At 45.5% G+C, this 20,872-nt stretch overlaps 1 protein-coding gene across 7 annotated transcripts in view; it reads left to right on the top strand.

The window, feature by feature from the left end:
• The window catches only part of Frmd4a (FERM domain containing 4A), a 611,671-nt gene that overhangs the window by 381,510 nt on the left and 209,289 nt on the right, over positions 1 to 20,872 (top strand). Inside the window, exon 1 of one of the 7 annotated variants that reach the window (XM_052729401.1) lies at positions 14,258 to 14,417. The exons of the other annotated variants lie outside the window; for them this stretch is intronic. The gene's annotated coding sequence lies outside the window, so the exon portion shown is untranslated. Of the gene's footprint in view, positions 1 to 14,257; positions 14,418 to 20,872 lie in introns of those variants that run through there. 7 annotated transcript variants of the gene reach the window in all.

Raw genomic sequence — 20,872 nt, 5'->3', positions numbered from 1 at the left:
CTTATACAACTCATTTACTCTTTGCTTTCCTGAAATTCAAGACTAGAGGTACTATCAATTTCAGTGTCAAATGAAGGGAAACTCAAAGACGTAATGGAACAGACTGAAGCCATGCTGAGAAGGTTGCTGGACAACTGAGCAAGTGGAAGGCAAGTGTGACAGGCAGAGGAGGCCATGGACACAAAGGCAGGCTTACAAGAACTTGACTCTCAGTTTAAAAAAAGAGCAGACATAAAGAACCTGTGTTCTGTTCCTTCGATGAAATACATTTACGCTAGTATTGATGAATCTCAAAAACATTTTCTTAAATGAAAACATGATTGAGGAAGACAATATATGCTGGCAGATGTTTTTGAAAGGTTTATAAACATGAAACACTGTGCACTATTTATGGCTGTATATTTCTACGGTCAAAGGATAAAAATAAGTTTGATATTCACGACGTTGGAGGATGGTCATTTTCTGGGGAGGGAGGCAGAATGGATGAGAGGTGTGCATTTAATCCTCTTCCTCCTCTTCTTCCTGCTCTTCCTCCTCTTTCTCCTGCTCTTCTTTCTCTTCCTCCTGCTCTTCCTCTTCTTCCTCTAAAGCTTAAAGCAAATAAGACCAAATGTTAGGCCATAATAGTAGTTGCATAGGAGTCCAATAAATCGCCTGTGCTTATCTGAATGCATGTAACGTCTTATTGTTGAAAGGATTTTTTTAATATAAAGAGTGGCATGGAAATTAAAGAAAAGACAAGGCATGGTGGCATACACCTGGATTACCAGCACTTGGGAGGCTGAGGTAGGAAGACCCTGAGTTTGAATACATCTTGGGCTGTTATTGGGAGGGAGGAAGGGAGAGAGAGAGACTGAGAACTTTGGGTGCTTTTTGTAGTCTAAGGAACTTGGCCCAGCAGGAAGTAGCCTCCGCCTGTGTACTTGTGTGAGCAGTATCAGCAGGTGACAGCTGTGGCCAGCAGTGTGTGTGGCTTCGAGAGGGAAGCTGTGTGTTCTCGTTCTGAATGTCCCCAGGTTTACCAGGAGGCAAAGGCAGTCTAGGCTCTCCTCCCTGCCTGTTTCCTCATCTGGCAGATGGGAAGAAATGGCGTAGGCCTGTAACTGCCAGAGTGCCTCTGAGCAGTGACTAGGGAACAGCCCCCCAATCCTGAGAGTGTCCTATGGGTTTCATTTTGTCTGATCTGGAATCTACCAGAAATGAAGACTGAAGTTTAAACAGTAAGACCACTTTTGGTTTTACTCCACGGGCTTTTCTGATGGTACTCAACTTAGTTCCGGCATCCCTAACACACTGGGGCTCCGTGGGACTTTCAATCCACTTGCTTATTCGTTTAGTGACTTTGAACTACAGGAGTCTTAGCCTTAGAAGAAACCAGCAGGCCACATGTGGATATGTGTATGCTACTGCACAACACACCTCCCCTGAGGGACAGTGACACTTTGGTGGTGGATGCTGACGTTCAGAGCAAGTGTCCTTATATATGTGGCGTCCACAGAAAGCCAACCTTGTTCCCTGATTGTTGAACAGTCGGAGGTCACTTAAGTGGACTTGAGTTCTCTTCTAAGCCAGGCACAGACAGGCTCACAGAACATTCTATACCAGGAGAGAACAGAGCGTACTCAGGGAAGAAGGGAATGTAGGACACCATTATTTAAGCCTCTGATATTTCCTTTGACTTATTTACAGGACTTAACTCACCTGGGGTCTCGTTAAAACTCAGCACTCACATATAGGGTCGGAGCGAAGCATTAATAACTACTTGGTAGATGCCAGGGCACTGAATAAGGACAGGAGCTGCCACATCCCTTGTCCCCAAGTTGACACACACGTGTAAATAAGAAAACTAATAGCAGATCTTTTACAAAATACATGCTTTGTTCCAAAAACTCTATATAATTAGCAGTGGAATACCCACAGCCTACTCAGGAAGCTGAAACTAAGAACTCCAGAACTCACTAGCATAAAGGTACATGGCTAGTAAGGGATCAGGCTCTGGCTCCAACTCCAGCTCCTATTACCACAGCCTGCACTCTACAACCGTGGTCTGGAAGGCGGTCGGCCTGCCTAAGGCTGCGGCCCTTTAATATAACTCCTCACGCCGTAGTGACCCCTAATCATGCAATTATTTTTGTTGTTACCTCATAACTGTAATTTTCCTACTATTATGAATCATAAATATCTGTGTTTCCCGATGGTCCTAGGTGACTCCTGTGAAAGGGTCATTTGACCCCTCCCAAGGGATCACAACCCGCAAGTTGAGAACAGCTGGTCTAGACAATAGAGTATGATACCAATTTCAGCCTGCGTTGTAGACTGGTGAGGGACGCCCTGCAGGAAGATTTTAGTGGACCTGTTTAAATCCTCCTAGGGAAGAGACACAGAATTAGATGCGATAGCCATTAAGATTGTGTCAAAACAAGCTATAAGCAGCTATATTTAAAACCTCTAACTGTGCTGGGCAGTGGTGGCGTATGCTTTTAATCCCAGCTCTCAGGAGGCAGAGACAGGTGGATCTCTGTGAGTTCGAGGCCAGCCTGGTCTACAGGGTGAGATCCAGGACAGAGACACCAAAACTACACAGAGAAACCCTGTCTCAAAAAAACAAAAACAAAAACAAAAAACCAAACAAACAAACAAAACCCTCTAACTATATAGACAGAGTTCATTGAGATGTACAGACTTTGAGTGTGGTTAATTTTGGCATGTGATGTTTATTTTATTTACAAGTTCCTTTATACTAACATTTATTTTTAAAAAATTAATATACATCCAAAATGATGCTGTGCCACTATTAATTCACAAGGTGAGGGCCAGCAGTAGCTCAGCCCATCCGTGTGTTAATCAGCTTTTTATTACTACCACAAAACACTGGACAGAAACAGCATGAAGGCAGCTCATCTTGTTTCACAACTTGAAAGGTTTCCCCAACATAAGCTGGCTCCATCACCCTTAAGCTGGTGGTAAGACAGACATTATGGAGAAAAGGAAATGGCAAAGCAAAGCTCTTCACCACGTGGCAGCCAGGAAGAAAAGGTCACAGACAAGATAGATCCTTCTAGGACACTCCCTCCAGGGACCCACCTCCTCCAGCTGGGCCCTGGTTCCTAGTTTCCGCCATTTCCCAATAATAACCATCGGTTTATGAATCCATCAATGAATGAAGGGCCCAACCTCATGATCCATGCTTCTCACGTTTTCTTATACCTACACCTTAACACCTGAGCCTTCAAGGAACAACGATAACAAACTACCACTGACCTTGTGACTGTTTGTCTGTGTCACTGTCACAGAGTGATTCTAGGCTTAAAGGAAAAAAGACTTCTTTTGGCTCGTACTTTCCAGAGGTCTCAGGCCATCATGGTAGGGAAGACATGGTAGCAGGAACATTTCCGTATCTGGTGGAGGGGAGCGAGCCTGCAACAATAACTTGTTCCCATTGGTGCAGTCTGGAAGCAGAGAGATCAGGCAGAAGCCGGAAGCAGATGTGATCTTCAAATGTCTACTTCTAGTAACCCAGTTCTACCAGCCAGACTCCACCTCAGAAGGTCCCACAGCCTTCCAGAGAGCGCCACAAGCTAGAGACCAAGCCTTCAAATTAGGAGCCTCCAGGGGAAAATTCAGATTCAAACCACAGCCTGTCCAGAACACCTCCCGGAATCTGCGGCGCTTCCCTGGGGTGTGAGTGACCTAGGCTGGCTGTCATCCAGCTTTATGCTCAGGCTTCCTGCTTCCTATCCTTTCCCAGGGCTCCACCTCCACACCCCATCCTCCTGGCTGCACACTCTTGACTGACCCAGCCCTCTTATAGACACGATTATACAAAGAGCACACTCGGAGAGGGGTGCCTGGAGACCCTCGTAGATCAACCCCACCTTTTTGTTGGTGTAGAGTTTTGGCACATTGCTTAGTCTTTCAGAACTTTGGTTTCTATTCTGTGCAATGAATGAGAAGTGACTTTGTGGGGCCACAGTGAAGATACAAATAATGTGCAGAGTGTGCCCTGGGCCACTTGATAAGTAATAGATAGTATCATTCCAGCGTTGAAAGTTGCTCACAGTTCAGGCTATCACCATCTCCAAGTAGGTTTTCTTTCTTGTTTCTTTCCTTCCTTCCCTCCCTCCTTCCTTCCTTCCATTTGTTTCTTCCTTTCTTTCCTTTAGAAATTTTATCATAATTTAAATTTTAAGTTCACACAAACATATATTATGTACTGAGTATATCCACCACCATGCCCTTCTTTCTCATTTCTTGCCTCCTTCTCAGTCCCCACTGTCCCTTCAGATAGCTTCATTTTCATGTCATGTCTACCATGTATAGTTTTCTGTACCTATATAGAATCTAAGAACCACAAAAGACAGGAAGCATGAAGTGTTTGTCTTTCTGAGATGAGCTTAATCCATTCCATTTAGTATGGTTACCTCCAGTTGCATCCATGTTCTAAAAAAAATACACACTATACACACCACATTTTCTTTCTCTTTCCCTCTATTCATGGACAACGAGGCTGGCTCCACAACTTAGCTATTGTGAACAATGGATGTTGCGGCAAACATTGATGTGCATGTGTCTCTGTCATGTGATGATTTTAGAGTCTTTTAGGAGATACCCAGGAGTGACATAGCTGGGCCATATGGTAGATTTGGTTCTAGTTGGTTTTTGTTTTTAACATTTCAAGTCTAATTATGTGTTACTTGTCTGTGTGGGGGTGGGCATACGGCACGGTGCACATGTGGAGATGAGAGACGAACCCCAGGACGACGTTCTCTCCTTCCACCACGTGGGGCCCAGGGACCAACCTCAGATAATCAGGCTTGGCCGTGAGTGCCTTTACCTCTGAGACATCTCATCACCCCCAGTTTTATTTTTGGGGGACTCCTCCGCACTGACTTCCACGGTCCCTGGACCAATTTATATAGTCCAGCATCAATCTCTGAGCAATCCTTTCCCCCACATCCTTAGCAGCATTTACTGTTACTTATTTTCATGATGACAGCCATCCCCACTGTGAAGAGGACTCTCGGTGTTCTTTGACATGCATTTCTCTGATGACTAGTGAGACTGAGCTTTTGTCCACGGTTTCTCTCATTCGTATTTCATCTGTAGAGAAACAGCTGTTCCTTTCATTAGTCCATTTACTCATTGGGTTGTTAGATTTCTTGTTGACTTTTTTAGTTCTTTATATAGTCTAGATAATAATCCTCTATCAGGTGTATAGCCTGAATTTTTTTTTTCCTCCAAGGGTATTTTCTTTGTAAAGAGCACAGAAGGTCTTCTTTGATGATCCATCTCCAAGGGACTCTCCTTTCCTCAATATGTATTTCCTCTTCCACTGAGAACTCAAACTCTTTTTTTGAGAAATGGCCTGTAAAGACTTCCAAAAAACACCAATAAGTAAATAAGTACACACAAGAAAAGCTTAGACTTCCAAAAACAGACACTAGAGGATTTAGAGTACTAAGAGGAGATGAGAGGATGTGTTTGAAAACAAAAGTATCTTCTCCATGAGGAAGACGTTTTCTTTAAGATTTGTTTTTATTTTTAATTATTCGTATGGCTGTGTATGTCTCTGTGTGGTTATGGGCACATGCTTGCAGTGGCCACAGATGCCAGAAGAGGGTATCAGACACGCTGGAGCTAGAGTTACCAGTGGTTGCCAGCCACCTAACATGGGTGCTGGGAACTGAACTCCATCCTGTGCCACAGCAGTATGCACTCACCCACTGAGCCCCAGAAAGAGTTTTGTTGAGCCCCTACAAACTATGTTGCAGGTATCCCTGAAGAAGATAGCCTCTGGTATCAGCCTTGGAGCTGTTCCAGTTCACTTATGAGAAGTGGACTACAACTTCTTACAGCAGTTATATGGACTTTCATGTAAACACTGGTCAAAACTATTTCCTGCCACCCAGACAGTCATCATCATTATTATTATTATTATTATTATTATTATTATTATTATTATTATTATTGTTATTTTATTATCTGGATGGATTTAATTATAAAAATCTACTGGATCTTACTGTGGAATAATGCTTTTGTACACTGGTTTTATAAAACGCTGATTGGCCACTGGCAAGGAGAATTCTGGGAGAGGAAGGCTGAGTCAGGAGATGCCAGCCCACAGTCCAGGGAGCAGCATGTAATGGCACACAGGTAAAGCCACAGAACATGTGTCGACACATAGATTAACAGAAATGGGCTGAGTTTAAGTGTAAGAGCTAGGCAGTAGTTAGCCTGAGCTAATGGTCAAGCAGTTTTAATTAATATAATCCTCTGTGTGCTTACTTGGGGGACACGAGTGGGAGAGATTTGTCCCAACTGCTGGCAGGCTGGGACACAGGAAAACTTCAGCTACAGGATCTAATTATTAAAAAATGGTTACAACCTTTGGTCCAAAGAAAGCAATAAAATAAAATCAACCATGCCATGTACAAAGTTACACAGTTTAATGACTCAGAATACAACAAAGTTGTTAAAATGAAAACAGCATTATGGAGACTCTACCCACAAGGCATTCCCAACAAGGTGAAGAACTCAGAAGCCTGAGAAGATGCTTATGTTGAGAGGAGAGGGGGTAGGGAGCACAGAAGGGAGGCTTCCTGGAGCAAGGAGGATCTGGGCTGAATCTGAGGAGTGAGTGGGTGTCTGTGCAGTGTCGCATGAATGAGAAAAGCTCCAGCCACATGCCCACACATAAAGTGTGGCATAGAAAAGAAAGAAGTAAGGGGGACCTCTACAGATTCTCATTTCCCCATATGTAAGACTCTGTGTGTGTGTGTGTGTGTGTGTGTGTGTGTGTGTGTGTGTGTGTGTACTCATATATATGTGTTTGTGTACTCATATATATGTGTGTGTGTACTCATATATGTGTGTGTACTCATATATGTATGTGTGTACTCATATGTGTGTGTGTACTCATATATGTGTGTGTACTCATTTATATTTGTGTACTCATATATGTGTGCGTGTGTTCATATTATATATGTGTGTGTGCATGTACGGTATATATCTGTGTGGAGGCCAGAAGTCAACATCAGATGTCTTCTTCAATTACTTTCAACTTTTTGTTTAACTTATTCTTTACCAATTTAATACATGTATATACTATATCTTGATCATATCCAATACAAATTGCCCACCTCCCCCAGTACCCTCAATATTTTCACCTTCTCCTCTCTCTCTCCCTCCCTCCTTCCCACTGAGTTGAACATCATACATGAAGTCATACCCCAAAAGAATATGACCCCTTTCCCCAGAAGCCAGCAGCTGTGAGACAGGGTCTCATACTGAACCCTAGTTAATCAATTCGTCTGGATTAGCTGAGCACCAAGCCCTAGGGAGTTCTGTCTCTATTCCCAGGGCTATGGTTATAAGCAGACACCACCACTCCCAGCTTTTTAAGTGGGTACAAGGGATCCAAACTCAGATCAGATCCTCATGCTGTGTGGCAAGTACTTTATTAACTGAGCCATTTCCCAAGCATCTCAATACAATGTCATTGCTTGCTTAAGATTTGGATTGATTGATACATCATCTGTGTAATGTTAGAAATTACAGCGGAATAAGGAATACTTGCTGATAATCTTTTCCATTTAGTTTCACAAATATCTCTGCCTCCATTGCCTATTGTAATGAATTGCCTATTGTAACAATAGTCAGTAAGTTCTACTTGGTGGTCACTAAGCCAGACACTAGAAAGGAGACAACACTTCCAAATATGTGGCCATTGAAAGGGGACACAGCTGAGGGATAGGAGCTCTGGCAGCAGACTTCCTTAGTGTAATTAAGTCACCCTCTCTGTAAGACCTGGTGTAGCTGGCCAGACCTTGACACATGACTAAATCCCATCACCTATAAGTGGTGGTAATAGTAGTTCCCTATCCCAAAGGGCTATTGTCATGATTAAATGAGTTATTATACGTAATGAGTTGTTATATTGAAAGCACATAATCAGTACCTGGTACTGGGCAAGCATTAACTATTCACATTAATATATATTTCAGAGTAAATAAACAGAGAGAATTGTCCCGAAAGTCAGGCTTAGGTACTTGAATACACTTCTAGTGGGAGCTAATTTCATACTGTGGTACTCACCATAATACAGCTGTTCCCTGGGGGCTCACCCTTACATTAATTAGCTCCTGATGTTTTGATTGATTCTTGTGTGTGTTTCTGAAAGACTTGCCCTGGATTTATGTTGTCCTGGATGGAGGCCATCTAAATCATGATTCCCACCCAGGAAAATGCTAAGTAACTATCGAATGTCCTGAGAACACGAGTTTACAAAAGCATCACTATTGGGCTGAAAAGATGAGAGCGGAAAAAGTGCTTGCCATGCAGGCCTGAGGATGTGAGTTCAGATCCCCAGCACTCACACAAAAAGCTGGGCACAGTGATGCACATACATAGTCTTAGCACAGGGGAGGGTTGGAGACAGAGACTTGTCATCCGGCCAGTCTAGCCAATTGCTTAGCCCCAAGTTCAGTGAGAGACGCTGTCTCAAAACAAACAAACAAAATAAAATACAAACAAAAAAAAAAGAAGAAAAAAAATGTGGGTTTGTGACAGGCACCCAGTGTTAGTCAAGCCCTGCATTCTACACAAACATCATGTTCTCTTGCTCAGGGTAGCACTCTGTTTCTCTCTCTCTCTCTCTCTCTCTCTCTCTCTCTCTCTCTCTCTCTCACACACACACACACACACACACACACACACACACACACACACACACACACCATGTACATACACCATGCATACACACAAAACATAACTATTACAAAATGACATCATCATTTTATAAACAAATGAAACAAAACACAGCTGTATGATTACATCATACATACACCAGGGACCAGGGTTTTAAGTACTTTATCCTACGCTATGAGAGAAGATGGAATTATTTTTTTAACGACTTATTTATTTTTTAATTTTACGTGCATTGGTGTTTTACTTGCATGTACATCTGTGTGAATGTGTCAGATCCCCTGGAACTGGAGTTGTAAGCTGCCATGTAGTTGCTGAGAACTGAACCAGGGTCCTCTAGAAGAGTGATCAGTGTTTTTAACCGCTGAGCCATCTCTCCAGCACTGAGATGGAATTCTTAATGTTTTATACCAATGACTCATAATTGTCCTTTAATTGGTTTTGAAATGAGGAGAAACAAGGACTGGGTATAAAAATATAATAAAGTTCATCCAAAACCTGCCCTGCACTTTAACCTGCTCCTGGGAGCTCTCTCTCCATTCTTACAACCTAGTTGAAATATGCAAGGAGAGTATGCTTGCACTGTTTGCTAGATGTAAAGAATGTAGAACTGAAGGCTAGTCCCTAAAAGATGCAGGTTAGGAAGTATGGGAAAGCACAGCAGCAGATGTATGGAGCATCTTCCAAAGTCATCCCCTGCTTCCCATCCAGGCTCCCAGCCATACTCTGCAATTCGTAGAGGAGAATCTGTGACCACACCTCTGACAGTATATTCGAATACATAGCAGATGGTAATGCAGCATGGAAAATAAGAGCCCTAAGTCTTTAAAGGGCGACCCTGGTTTCAAGTGTGGTGAACAAAGGCATGTCATGCATGATACTTGTCTTTTGAAGACTGCGTCTACATCTGTAGAAAAGGAGTAAAATGGTCACCAACTTAGAGGAATCTTGTGATAATCAACAAGTCTTCGCAATGTTCTTAGCACCATTCTGGGTACAGTACTAACAGCAATGGTACTATATTTCAGTGGGGATTGGCAGGGGATGTATGTAATGACATGCATGTGGGAGTCAGATGGGGACAGTTTTGGAGGGTTGACTCCCACCTTCCACCCTTGTTTTGAAGTAGGGTCTCTTACTCTTTCTGGCTGCTGTGCTGAGTACTCTGGGATGTGCTGGTCTGTGGGCTTCTGATAAATTCCCTCACCTCTGCTTCCCATCTTGCTGTAGGAGTGCTGGGATACAAACACATGTTGCCACAGATGTCTTTTCACATGAGTTCCAGGAATCTGAACTCAGGTCATCAGACTTGCATGGTGTCTTAGTCAGTCTTCTGTGGCTGTGAAGAGACACTATGACCCAGACAGCTTATGAGCAATGGAGGGCTGGAGTAGAGTTTCAGAGTCTTAGTCTATTATCATCATGGCAGGGAGCACGGCAGCACACTTGGCACTAGAGCAGTAGCTGATAGCTAATCTGCAGGCCATGAGAAAGAGTAAGTGAGCCAGGTGTGGGCTTTTTGAAACCTCAAAGCCCACCCCCAGTGACATACTTTCTCCAACAAAGTCACACCTCCTCCTACAAGGCCACACCTCCTAATCCTTTTCAAATAGTGCCACTCTGGACAACTAAGCATTCAAATATTTGAGCCAGTGGGGGCCATTTTTATTCAAACTACCACATATGGAAAACAATTTTACCCAATGAACCACCTTTACCCCCACCCCCTGCTTGCTTGATTGCCCTCTTCCTTCCTTCCTTCCTTCCTTCCTTCCTTCCTTCCTTCCTTCCTTCCTTCCTTCCTTCCTTTCTTTCCTTTTGAGCTAGGATCTCATTTTACAGGCTAGGCCAGACTTGTGGTTCCTGCAGTCCTTCGCCAACTTCCCAAGAGCTGGGATGGAGGGCAGTGAGCCACCATTAAACCTGGCTATTTTCTACTGTGCTACAAACCCAGCTAGAGTCCAGGACGACAAGCACACTTCATCATTGAGCTCCACTCTGACATTATTGGGAGTTGCATGGGTTGGGAACTACTAATGTGTGTCCTTGTAAAGCCAGATATAGATCTTATTGGCTGGCCTGTTGGTTTCTTCGAGACAAGGTTAACTTACTACGTAGCTAGGCTGGCCTCGAACTTGAGATTCTCTTTCCTCAGCCTCCCAAGTACTGAGATTATAGGCATGTACCACCCTACCCAGCTAAAACAAGCAAATTTTATGACGTGTCTGAACACGTGAACCACAAGTTGAGCCCCAAAGGAAAGAGGTAGTTAGCTAAAGTTTATATACTGCCTGGAAAGAAGGTTGAGATTCTGGAAGAAGATGGCATGGGTTATAGGAGCGGGGAGGAGTGAAGGCCGTTCTGTTCTGCAGCTAAATTCTTCAGTCTCAGTTGCAGAATGGCTTGTGGTTGATCAGAAGAGATCTCTGAGTTCTTTTTTTTTTTTTAAACTGTGGTTTCTAGTCAAAACAGAGTCCCCTGGCATCCGCTGCCACCCTAACTCAGGTGCACTGATACAAATTTCATTCACAAGTGAACAAGTGGTGTCTGAGATGGTCCTAGGTTTCTCTGGATTGCCATTTCAAAATATACCAAAGAAGTAAGTTCCAAGTGGGGCATACTCTGGGGTCCTGCAAGTGCCAAGAGAAGTAAACGGGATGTGTGTGTGTGAAGAGTTCCAGAAGAGGCCACACTCCATGTGTGCAACCCAGACCTGGATGATAACAAGGATCTAGACACACAGTAAGTGGAGTTAGGCCCGGATGGCGGCAGGAACAGGGAACAGAAAAGGGAAGGGAAGGGAAGAGCGGTCCGAGGGCAGGAATGAGACAGGAAGAATAAATGTGATAAAGACGGACAGGCTGAAGAGGAGCACTGAGCAGCCAGCACAGCCTCGAAGCAGAGCAGTGATATGACCCAAGTAGCTCCTGATGTCTTGACTGCTGGGCAACAAGGGGATGAATGAGCCCCCGGCATGTGTGGGGACCTGGAGGGAGGTTACAGAGTTGTAGAATAGAAGGGTGGCTGACATGCTTGTGGGGTGCATCGGAAGGTCCCCAGTCACCTGAATAAGCATACTCTTTGTCAATAAGAGCCTGGAAAGGTGCCAAGAAGTTATGGGGTCCAATCTGACTTTTGGAAGAACCGCTCCACGTGTGTGGATGATGTTTGAAAAGCAGGAGAGATGGGAACCTGTTTACAACATCTGAAGTCAGTGGTTACTCCTTGTACACCAATCCCAAGCGGAGAAAGTTAGACAATGGTCTGCTTTCTCCAAGAACTCTGTGTGTGTGTGTGTGTGTGTGTGTGTGTGTGTGTGTGTGTGTGTTGGGCCAAAGTTCAACTTCAGGTGTCTTCCTCAGTCATTATCCACCATATTTGACCACTGTATATGCCTCACCTTTGTTTTTGTTTTTGTTTTGTTTTGTTTTTACACACCAGAGATCTGAACTCAGGTCTTCAACTAGATCCCAAACTCAGGACCTTATGCTTACATGGCCAGCTTTTTACCTGCTGAACCCTCTGCCCAGGGCTCTCACTCTAGAAACTTCTGAGCAGCATTTTTTTACTTCAGGCTGTGTGATCCATGAATGTAAGGAAAGAAGGAAGGCAAGGGGACACCCTGTCCCTGCTCCTGACTTGTGGGTGGCTGCTGTTTCAGTATTTGAGCAAACTTGGAGAGAGAATTTGCTAATAGGGCAATCCATGGCATTGGAGACTCCAGGAGCCTAGGGGACAGAACGGCAGGGGTCTCCTCTAAGGATGCAAACGCAGTGTGGAAGAGAAATGTTACAGGCTTGAACATCAGGTTAGTTTTGCAGTCAAAACATGTTGGAACTGGAAATAGCTTGCTTGCTTGCAACTCAGTATTCTCCCTGGCATGTGTGAGGTCTTGAGTTCAGTCTCCAGCACTAAAAGAAAAGAAAAAAAATGGGGGGCTGGGCAAAGAAGAACTAAAACTGCCTCTAACAGTCCCAGGAAGAGAGGGGATGGCCTTCGTAGCAAGTGAGATTTGAGCCTTGTGTTAGAACAGTCCTGAAAAAAAATCTGATTCAAACCCAGTTTCCCACTCCTTAGATTTGAATCCTCATGTCAAGACCCACGCACTCTTGATCATATCAGCCTGAAATGAGACGGGGGCCCTTAATGTGGACCCTCAACTCCCTCCATCTGCCAACAGTGCCTGTAAAGGGTTCTCTTCTGCTGAGCGTGAGACCTCCTGCACTGTCAGAAATTCTTACCAGTGATCCTACGGAGGGGAACATAGACATAGTGTAGGAGAGACAACAGGAAGCAAGCTGGCCGTGTGGCTCAGTGGTGGAGTTTTGCCTAGCATGCACAATGCCTAGGTTTCACCCTCCACATAGATGCAAGGATTTGTTTTCTTGGTAAAGTTCGTGAGTCTTCACTGCCTGGGGTAGCCTGGCAATAATGGTGCAGGCCATGGAATGTCTCCTTCCTCTGGGGTGGGATGAAATCCCACCTCTGGCCTGGAGGGTAAATAAATGCATCTTGAGAACCAAAGAGGTGGGCAGGTTCTGAACAAAGAGTGAAACTAGTGTTTTACTAAGTGAGTGCTTGTGCCCGCTTCTTGTATTTTTATCAACTGTGTTTTGACAATTCGTGGGGGGCAAAAATGTGTCTAAAGCAATTTGAGCTCGTCAAGCAGTAAACATTTAGACACACGATGTGAATTGAGTTATTGTTCTTGTGAGTTTCTTTTCTTTCCTTTTTTTTTGAAAAGGGAGCCCTGCTGGCTCCTTTGCCTCCCCCAGGTCTCTTGAAATGGAAGTCTCCCTCTCCTAGGGACATAGAGAATTCTTGACAATAGCCCTGTGACTAGGTTATCTTACAGACAGCAACCTCCATTCCCCAAGAGTTAAGGGGAGATTAACATTCAAGACAATTGTACTAGATCGAGAGGGGAGAGCTACGCCTCCAGCCATCGGATCTGCGTTCTCTGGCTCGCAGGGTAGGAGAGGGGCTCGTGTCGTGGGGGTGGGTCTGGGTGCGTTTGGGTGTCTGGTAAAGAAACGGGGGTCCTCCAGATCACAATCACCCACCTCAGCATCTCCGCGCGCGCTTCAGATGCGCGCAACCTCTCTGGTCTACAAGCTAACTTTGCGTCGCTTGCGGGTGCGGCTAGGAGCAGTGGGAAAGAAGCCAGAGGCAGCTCAGGGGGTGACTTGGGGTGTCCTTGGCTGGACCGGGGCGCCGGGGAGGCAGAAGATCGCATTGTTGTCCTGGGATCCAGTGGCGAAAGGAGGCCCTGCCAGCGGGCGCGCGCTCAGTCCCTGCTTTGCAAGGGATCGAACGGCCACCCCGCCAGGCTCCGGTGCCGGGCACCATGCGGCGGACCGGGCGCCGCGGGCCGCGGGTCCCCGCGCGGGAGAGGGGCGGGCTGGTGGCCGTGCGCCCTGGCGCTGGGCCAGGCTCGGCGTGAGCAGCGGCGCGAGCGGGCGATGGGCTGACGGAGCCCTGTGGCGGGCGCGGCGGGGACTGGGGTGGCGGCGGGGGCGGGGACGGGGACGGGCGCGCCAGCACCGGCGGGGCGGCTGCGGGCGCCGCGGAGGAGGCGGAGGCGGCGCCGGGCTCCCAGGCCGCCCGGTAGGCCAAGGGCCTGCGCCCGGGACGAATGGGAAGCTGGTTTCCGTGGACTAGCCTCTTACAACCCGAAGTTCCTCGGCTCCTTTAGAAGAGCAAAAAAATAAAAGGTAACGTGTCTTTGTTTCCCGGTCTCGGTGGCAGGGGGGCGATTGATGATGCTGTACTTCTGAACCCATTTTCCGGTGCTGGGCTGGGCAGCAGGGACCTGCCACTTCTTTTCTGGGGGCTTAGAGGCTTTTATTTCGCGTCTGCTACATTTTAAAAATGCAAGCCCCACGTGGGGCAAATACGATGCTACCTTCTACCAGCCCTTCCCCCTACACACACACACACACACACACACACACACACACACACACACACACACACACACACACACGTTCCTTTGGCGTCACAACCCACACTGAATTTCCCGTGGAGAATGGAAAGGAGGTTTCTATAATAGGTGGGTTTTTTTTTAAAGCACCCCCCGCCTCCGCTTCTGGAAGTGACAGGGATGTCTGGTCCTTTGGAGAAGGTGGCAGGAGGCTGGGCAGCCTCAGCTAGTGGAGCCTGATGAGATAAACCGGCCTTTCCTTTCCAGATGGCTGCAGAGAGTTTGATGCAGAGAAAATGGGAGCTGAGGAGGGGAGAACAGGAGGGACCCCCCGTTAGTACCTGCTTCTTTAAAAATGATTAAATGAGGTGCGTTTGTACTGCAGGCAGCTGCCCAGATGTTGGTGCCCACTGGATTTAGAAAGGTCTCCCCAGCGCGCTGCTCTTTGAAAGGCGTGGGGGCTGCCTGTGTGTAACCAGCAACTCGCTGCCTTTCTCTGGTCCCTTGCTTGTTAGGAGAGTAACTGCTCAGTCAATTCAGACAAATTTTGCTAAATTTCCAAGGGATGGCTGCTCTAATAATAGCTCCAACGGTGGCTCCTTAATAGACATCCTCATTTTGAATGATGCAGCTGTGCCAGCTCTCTGGGAAGCGCAGCTTGCTGAGAGCTGAGATCCAATGCCGGGAAAAGAACTCCCTGACCCCACCATGAATGGACCAGGCGCTGCCTCCCCTATGAATGGAACATCCCAACAGAGGCTGCCGCTGCTGCTCCTGGCTCCTTTCAGTTGGAATCCTCCCCGAATCTGATGAGAGGGATGCTCAGAAAACCTAGACAGGCACATTTCTAAATATAGGATGGTCCCTGTTCAATTTTTGGATGGATGAGTGCATTTAACTGCGGGATGGTTTTGAGCTGCCTCTACCCCCACCTCAGCACCGGCTAAGCCTCATCTTTTCCAAACCTTTTGATTGATGTGTGGGAAAACACCAGTCAGAAAACCCAGGACAAACTGCTGAGTTCATGCAAGGCAGCCACCACTGACTCTGAGGAAAGTACCTTTAGAGCTGGCTGCAAAGCTGTGTCCCTTAGATTTCATGAACTAGGATATGCATGCCAGCATCAAAGCATGCAACAGAGTGCTGAGGGCCCAGTGTTGTATGCAGGGGGACACGTTTCATTGTTTCGTTTCTGATCTTTAAATTGCATCAAACTCATTCATAAACTCTGGGTCCCTGAAAATCAGAGCCTTAGATCAGCAGAAATCTGGTTTTAATTCTCTTAAGTGTTACTTGTCTCTTACAAACTCGAGTGTCAGGAAATGGGCCAACTTGTACATTGTCTTCTGCAGGCTGAGTGATCCATTCTGTTGCCTGTGAAGTTTGTCCAAAGCACAACAGGAATGATGATCCTGTGGCAATTAGATTAGACTGCATTTTATTCTTAGAAGTCACATAGCTTCCATTTACTTTAATTAGAGGTAATATTTGGACATGCTTTGAATTCAATGGTGTATGGTTGTAGGTAGTTGAGGAATATAAAGTTGCCTCTAGGAAGTGGCAAAGGAGAGAGATCTGCTGTGGGAAGCTGTGTGTGTGGAGGTAATCTCCTATTTGTTTGTTTGTTTGTTTGTTTGTTTTTTATTTTTTCGAGACAGGGTTTCTCTGTGTAGTTTTGGTGCCTGTCCTGGATCTCACTCTGTAGACCAGGCTGGCCTCGAACTCACAGAGATTCACCTGCCTCTGCCTCCTGAGTGCTGGGATTAAAGGCGTGTGCCACCACCACCCGGCCTATTTATTTATTTTTAAGTTAAGCTCTTCTTGGATTAAAGAGGAATGGTTTTAGTAGACGTGAAGATCACAAAATTCTCCCCTCTTTTTGGTTTTAACCAACTGTGAGCTGCCTCTGGTGTTGCTGTATTCTTTTTAGTATTTGTCTTGAACTAATTTGATTAATAAGACTTCTTTTTATGGCCCTGGGCCTCTTTGTAATTTTAGACATCGTTGACAAGTCCCCTGGTAGCCCAGCAGGTGGCTAGTGCCATTAGTATGATTTTGCCATTGGGGAAACTGAGTCCCCTTGAGGTTCAGCAAGTTTCTGGTTTCTTAATCCCGGAGATTTATATACCAGATGTGTACAGTAGTGATTTAATTGTCCCAGGAAAGTTAGAGCCCAAGGCCAAAGAAAAGATAAGAGATGAGGCCTTGTCTGGGTCCTGGAGCTTTGGGAAAAGCTTTGTAGTAGGTAGGTAGATGTCAAGAAAAAGTCTCTTGAGTCAATCTTAGTTTGTGGGCAATAACATTATCATTGTTTTATGATGGGAAAGAGAAGAATTGGAAATTTCAGGAAATCTACTGAGGGGCTGGGCCAGGTGGCTTTTGTCTTTAAGGAGCTGTGGGCTGGATGTTAGACTCCCCAAAGACCATGACTAACTTTGCTTCCTAAATATCGAACTTGTGTTCCCATTGTTTATGCTGATGTACATCTTTCCCCAGATATCCTGAAAACCACATTCTTACCATTTACAAGTGTACACAAACCCTTTCTGCATTTAAACTAATATGCTCTGGATGACTGAGACCAGAAATTTACACTTTAAACATTACAGTGCTGCAGCTTTGCTCTTAAATGTTTTTTTTTTTTTGCATAAGTAAATTTTTCTCTCTCTCTCTCTCTCTCTCTCTCTCTCTCTCTCTCTCTCTCTCTCTTGAAATAAAGAAACAATATAACTTCTGGAGAAAATTCTAGTTCTGTAAGTTGAACTGAGAAAGAGGCCTGCTAACAGTTATCTAGCTTAGGAAGTTATCATAAAACATGCTATACACAGCATCAAAAAGTCTAAGTCTGAGTTCATCACCAACTTTTTAAGCATCTCTGTCTGTCTGTCTGTCTTTGCCTCTCTCTTTCTTTCTCTCTCCCCCTCCCTCCTTCCCTCCTACCCCACCCCTTCTCTCCCTTTAGTATTAGGGATTAAATCCAGGGCCTCTTGCACACTAAACAGCATCACAGAGTCCCAGGGATTCTGGGGAAACTAGCCACTAAAATCCAACTCCCTTTCACTTTTTTATTTCGAAGTAAGGTCTTACCAAGTTGCCCGAGCTACTTGGAACTCACTCTGTTTAGGGCGAGCAGGCCCTGAACTAGTGATCCTCCTGCCTCAGCTGCCAGAGTAGCTAGGATTGTAGGCCTTCACAGCTAGTCTGGATAGTCCTTTTCTTTCCTCATTCCTTTCCTTTCTGTCTTTGTTTCTTCCTTTCTTCTTGTTATGATCAGATGTATTAGTCAAACTTGTGCTAGAAACTCTCACTTGAGGTTTACTTGGGGACTATCCCAGCATCTCAGTTGGAGATGATTTCTGGTACCCCATAGAAGGACAGCAGATGATGGTCATCCGGCGCCTATACAGCCTACATCCTAGAAACTCTGTTCTGCTTGTACTAAAGGGAAAAAGAGGGACTAGCTTCCCTAACTTGCTAGGCTCGTAGATAACTCAGGTCTACATTGCCTGTGACATCCCTAGGATTCTCCTTCAGGACTCAGCCATTTCTCTACCTTGCCCATGTCTGTGCTGTGGACTGCTCTCTGAAGGTCCTGGAAACTCTGTAAAGAGAGGCCTGCAGCAAGAACAGCAAGAGGAGGAATCAACTGTAAAGAGCTCTAGAAACTTCTCTACCGTGGGCAACATCATAGAGTCCCAGAGAATCTGAAGGAAGCGGCTTGCTGGGAAGAAAGAGATTTGAGTGTTTTTATCTCTAGCCACAATTAGAATGAAGCACATTGAGAACGTTTTGGTTTTCCCCAGAATAGCAGCTTACCTTATGAGCCTGTACGGTGTCTCTGGCAGCTGTGGGCTACAGCATCACTATTGTACAGAAAGGTCAGGTGGCTCCGCTGCTCTCTTGGACAAGAAGTTTTCTGAATCAGCATAAACACAGATTGTCGAAACTCCTTTGAGTTCCTTAATTCCCTCCACTGCCACCCTTTTCTCTGTCCCTAGGCTCAGCATATCTATCTTTGACAAGGACTGATTCAGATGCAGTCAGCTCCATCTTCAGAAGCTTTGTTCTAGGACTACTATAGGGTCCTTTCTACAGAAATTAAGCGGAGCTGTTTGTTAACTGTTTATCAAATGGCGGGATTCTGGGTGCACGTGACTATATGTCTTTTTGATTCTTAACGGTATTGATAGAAACTTGATATCCTACTCTCCAAAGAAACATTTACCTGTTTAGGAGTACAAGTCACGGTTGATGACAAGTCGTAAGAGGAATGTGGGGGACCTGCTTCAGTCAGTGTCCTTATCACCACCAAACAAATAAAAAAGATGAGTGGGTGGTCACAGCTTGGACTGAAAGAGTGATCTCCCCATGGAAGCTGATTCTACATCAGAGCTGTCTAGTGTAGGATCCAGTTGTAAGGAAGTGCCATTTCTCTCCTAGGTAGTATTTTCTGGAATTTTATTGAAACTGGTGGCGCCCCAGGTGTTCATGATGCAACAGGAACAAAAATTTGTTGGCCATGGTCAAGAGCATTAGCGGGTACACCATACTGTCTGGGTTTAACTCTGAACATATCTGCATGCTCCTTCTTACTCCTATGTTTTAGTATGTATTTGCCAATGCATGGCTCTTGCATACTCTGTTGAGGCAGAGGGAGTAGGCACAGGTGCATGTGTAGGCCAGAAGACATCCTCAGGTCATTCTTCCTCTGGTGCCATTCACTGTCCTTTCGATACAAGATATTTTAACGCTCTGGAACTCACTAAACAGGCTAAGTTAGGGCTGGTTAGCGAGCCTTAGGGATCCTCCTTGTGTCCCTGTCTTCCCAGGCCTGGGAGTACAAGGGCATGCTGATAGGAATTCCAACCATGCCCCCATGGTCGTGCATGCCTGGCCGGACACTTAGTCATCTCCGCCTAGTCATTTCCGGGTCATATGTCCTGCATGCCCCATGCCCCATGGCTATGTGGTCATGTAATCACGTGGATGTGACCACTTGATCCATGCGCATGTGTGGAATAGCCACGTAGGCCCGTGTGCACAGGTGCTTCCTGCCCTTTATAAGACAGGCCCATGTTCCCCCACCCTCTTTCTCGCACATGTCCTTCCATAGGCCTGATCACATCCATCCCTTTCTCTTTGTCTTGATAAAACTCTTGTTAGTGGATTCTGTCGTGTTTCATGACTTTTCCTTGGGGGCAAGAGCGCCATAAAAAACCATCACGTGCCATCTTGCCAGGCTTTTGGTTTTGAAACATAGCCAGGCTTTTGGGATTGAACTCAGGTTTGTTACCAAACAGGGACAGCCCCTCCTGCATACCTTTTGTTCATTTAACATTGAGTGCATTTGACCCACCGCTGCTGATGGGCACCTTATGGGTCCTTGTTGAGCAAGCAGAGCATGAAACTATGATTTGTAGAGGCTTCATTAGAGATCTGAAAGATCCAGGGGGTGAAGTAAAACACAGCTTGTCAAACCATCCTGGGTCTAACCTACTCTTAGTCTACACTCTGGTATGGACCTTCTTTCTCAGTTAGTAATGTATCGCCAGACTCAGATCCATGACTCATTATTATAATGCAATACACCAAGCATTCAAACAATGTGTTTTTGTTTTTTGGAACAGGGTCTTATTCTATAACCCAGATTGGCCTCGGGTTTGCTATGTAGCCTGGAGTGACCTTGAACTTGTAACCCGCCTGCCTCAGCTTCCCAAGTGCTAGGCTTCCAGGCATGAGCCACTGCACTTCTTTTGTTTGTTTGTTTCCTTTTCTTTTTACATCCCAAAGATTCCCCTCCCTCCTCTTCCCAGTTCCTCCCCCATCCCACCCCATCCACTCCTCCTCCGCTGTTTCTCTTCAGATACAGGCCGGCCTACCATGAATAGCATATATCCTGCACTTTTTTAGACAGTATTTTCCTATTTGAATCAGCTAATCCTTCCCCCATCACCTCATGCCTGTTACTCCACCATTTCCACCAGAATTTGTCTGTTCTTTTGATGCCCTGGCCTTTCTTTCTCTTTACTGAGTGAGAAATGCATGGGGAAAAAAATAGTGTGTAATAGGGAGTTAGATTGATGCTGTAGGGTGGCAAATGGAAATAAGAATGGGAGCATCTCCGGGCTGTGCCATTCATAATTATAAAATGCACATTTACACTCTCCCCACATGCCTGTAAAGTGATGAGTCCAAACTGGGGACACAAGTAGTGGAGAGCCATCTGGATCTGAGTTACACACCTAC

The sequence above is a fragment of the Peromyscus californicus genome, unplaced genomic scaffold (assembly GCF_007827085.1).
Source record: "Peromyscus californicus insignis strain IS unplaced genomic scaffold, ASM782708v3 Scaffold_8__1_contigs__length_139910024, whole genome shotgun sequence".
NCBI lineage: Eukaryota > Metazoa > Chordata > Mammalia > Rodentia > Cricetidae > Peromyscus > Peromyscus californicus.
This window is presented reverse-complemented; position numbering and strand designations above follow the sequence as displayed.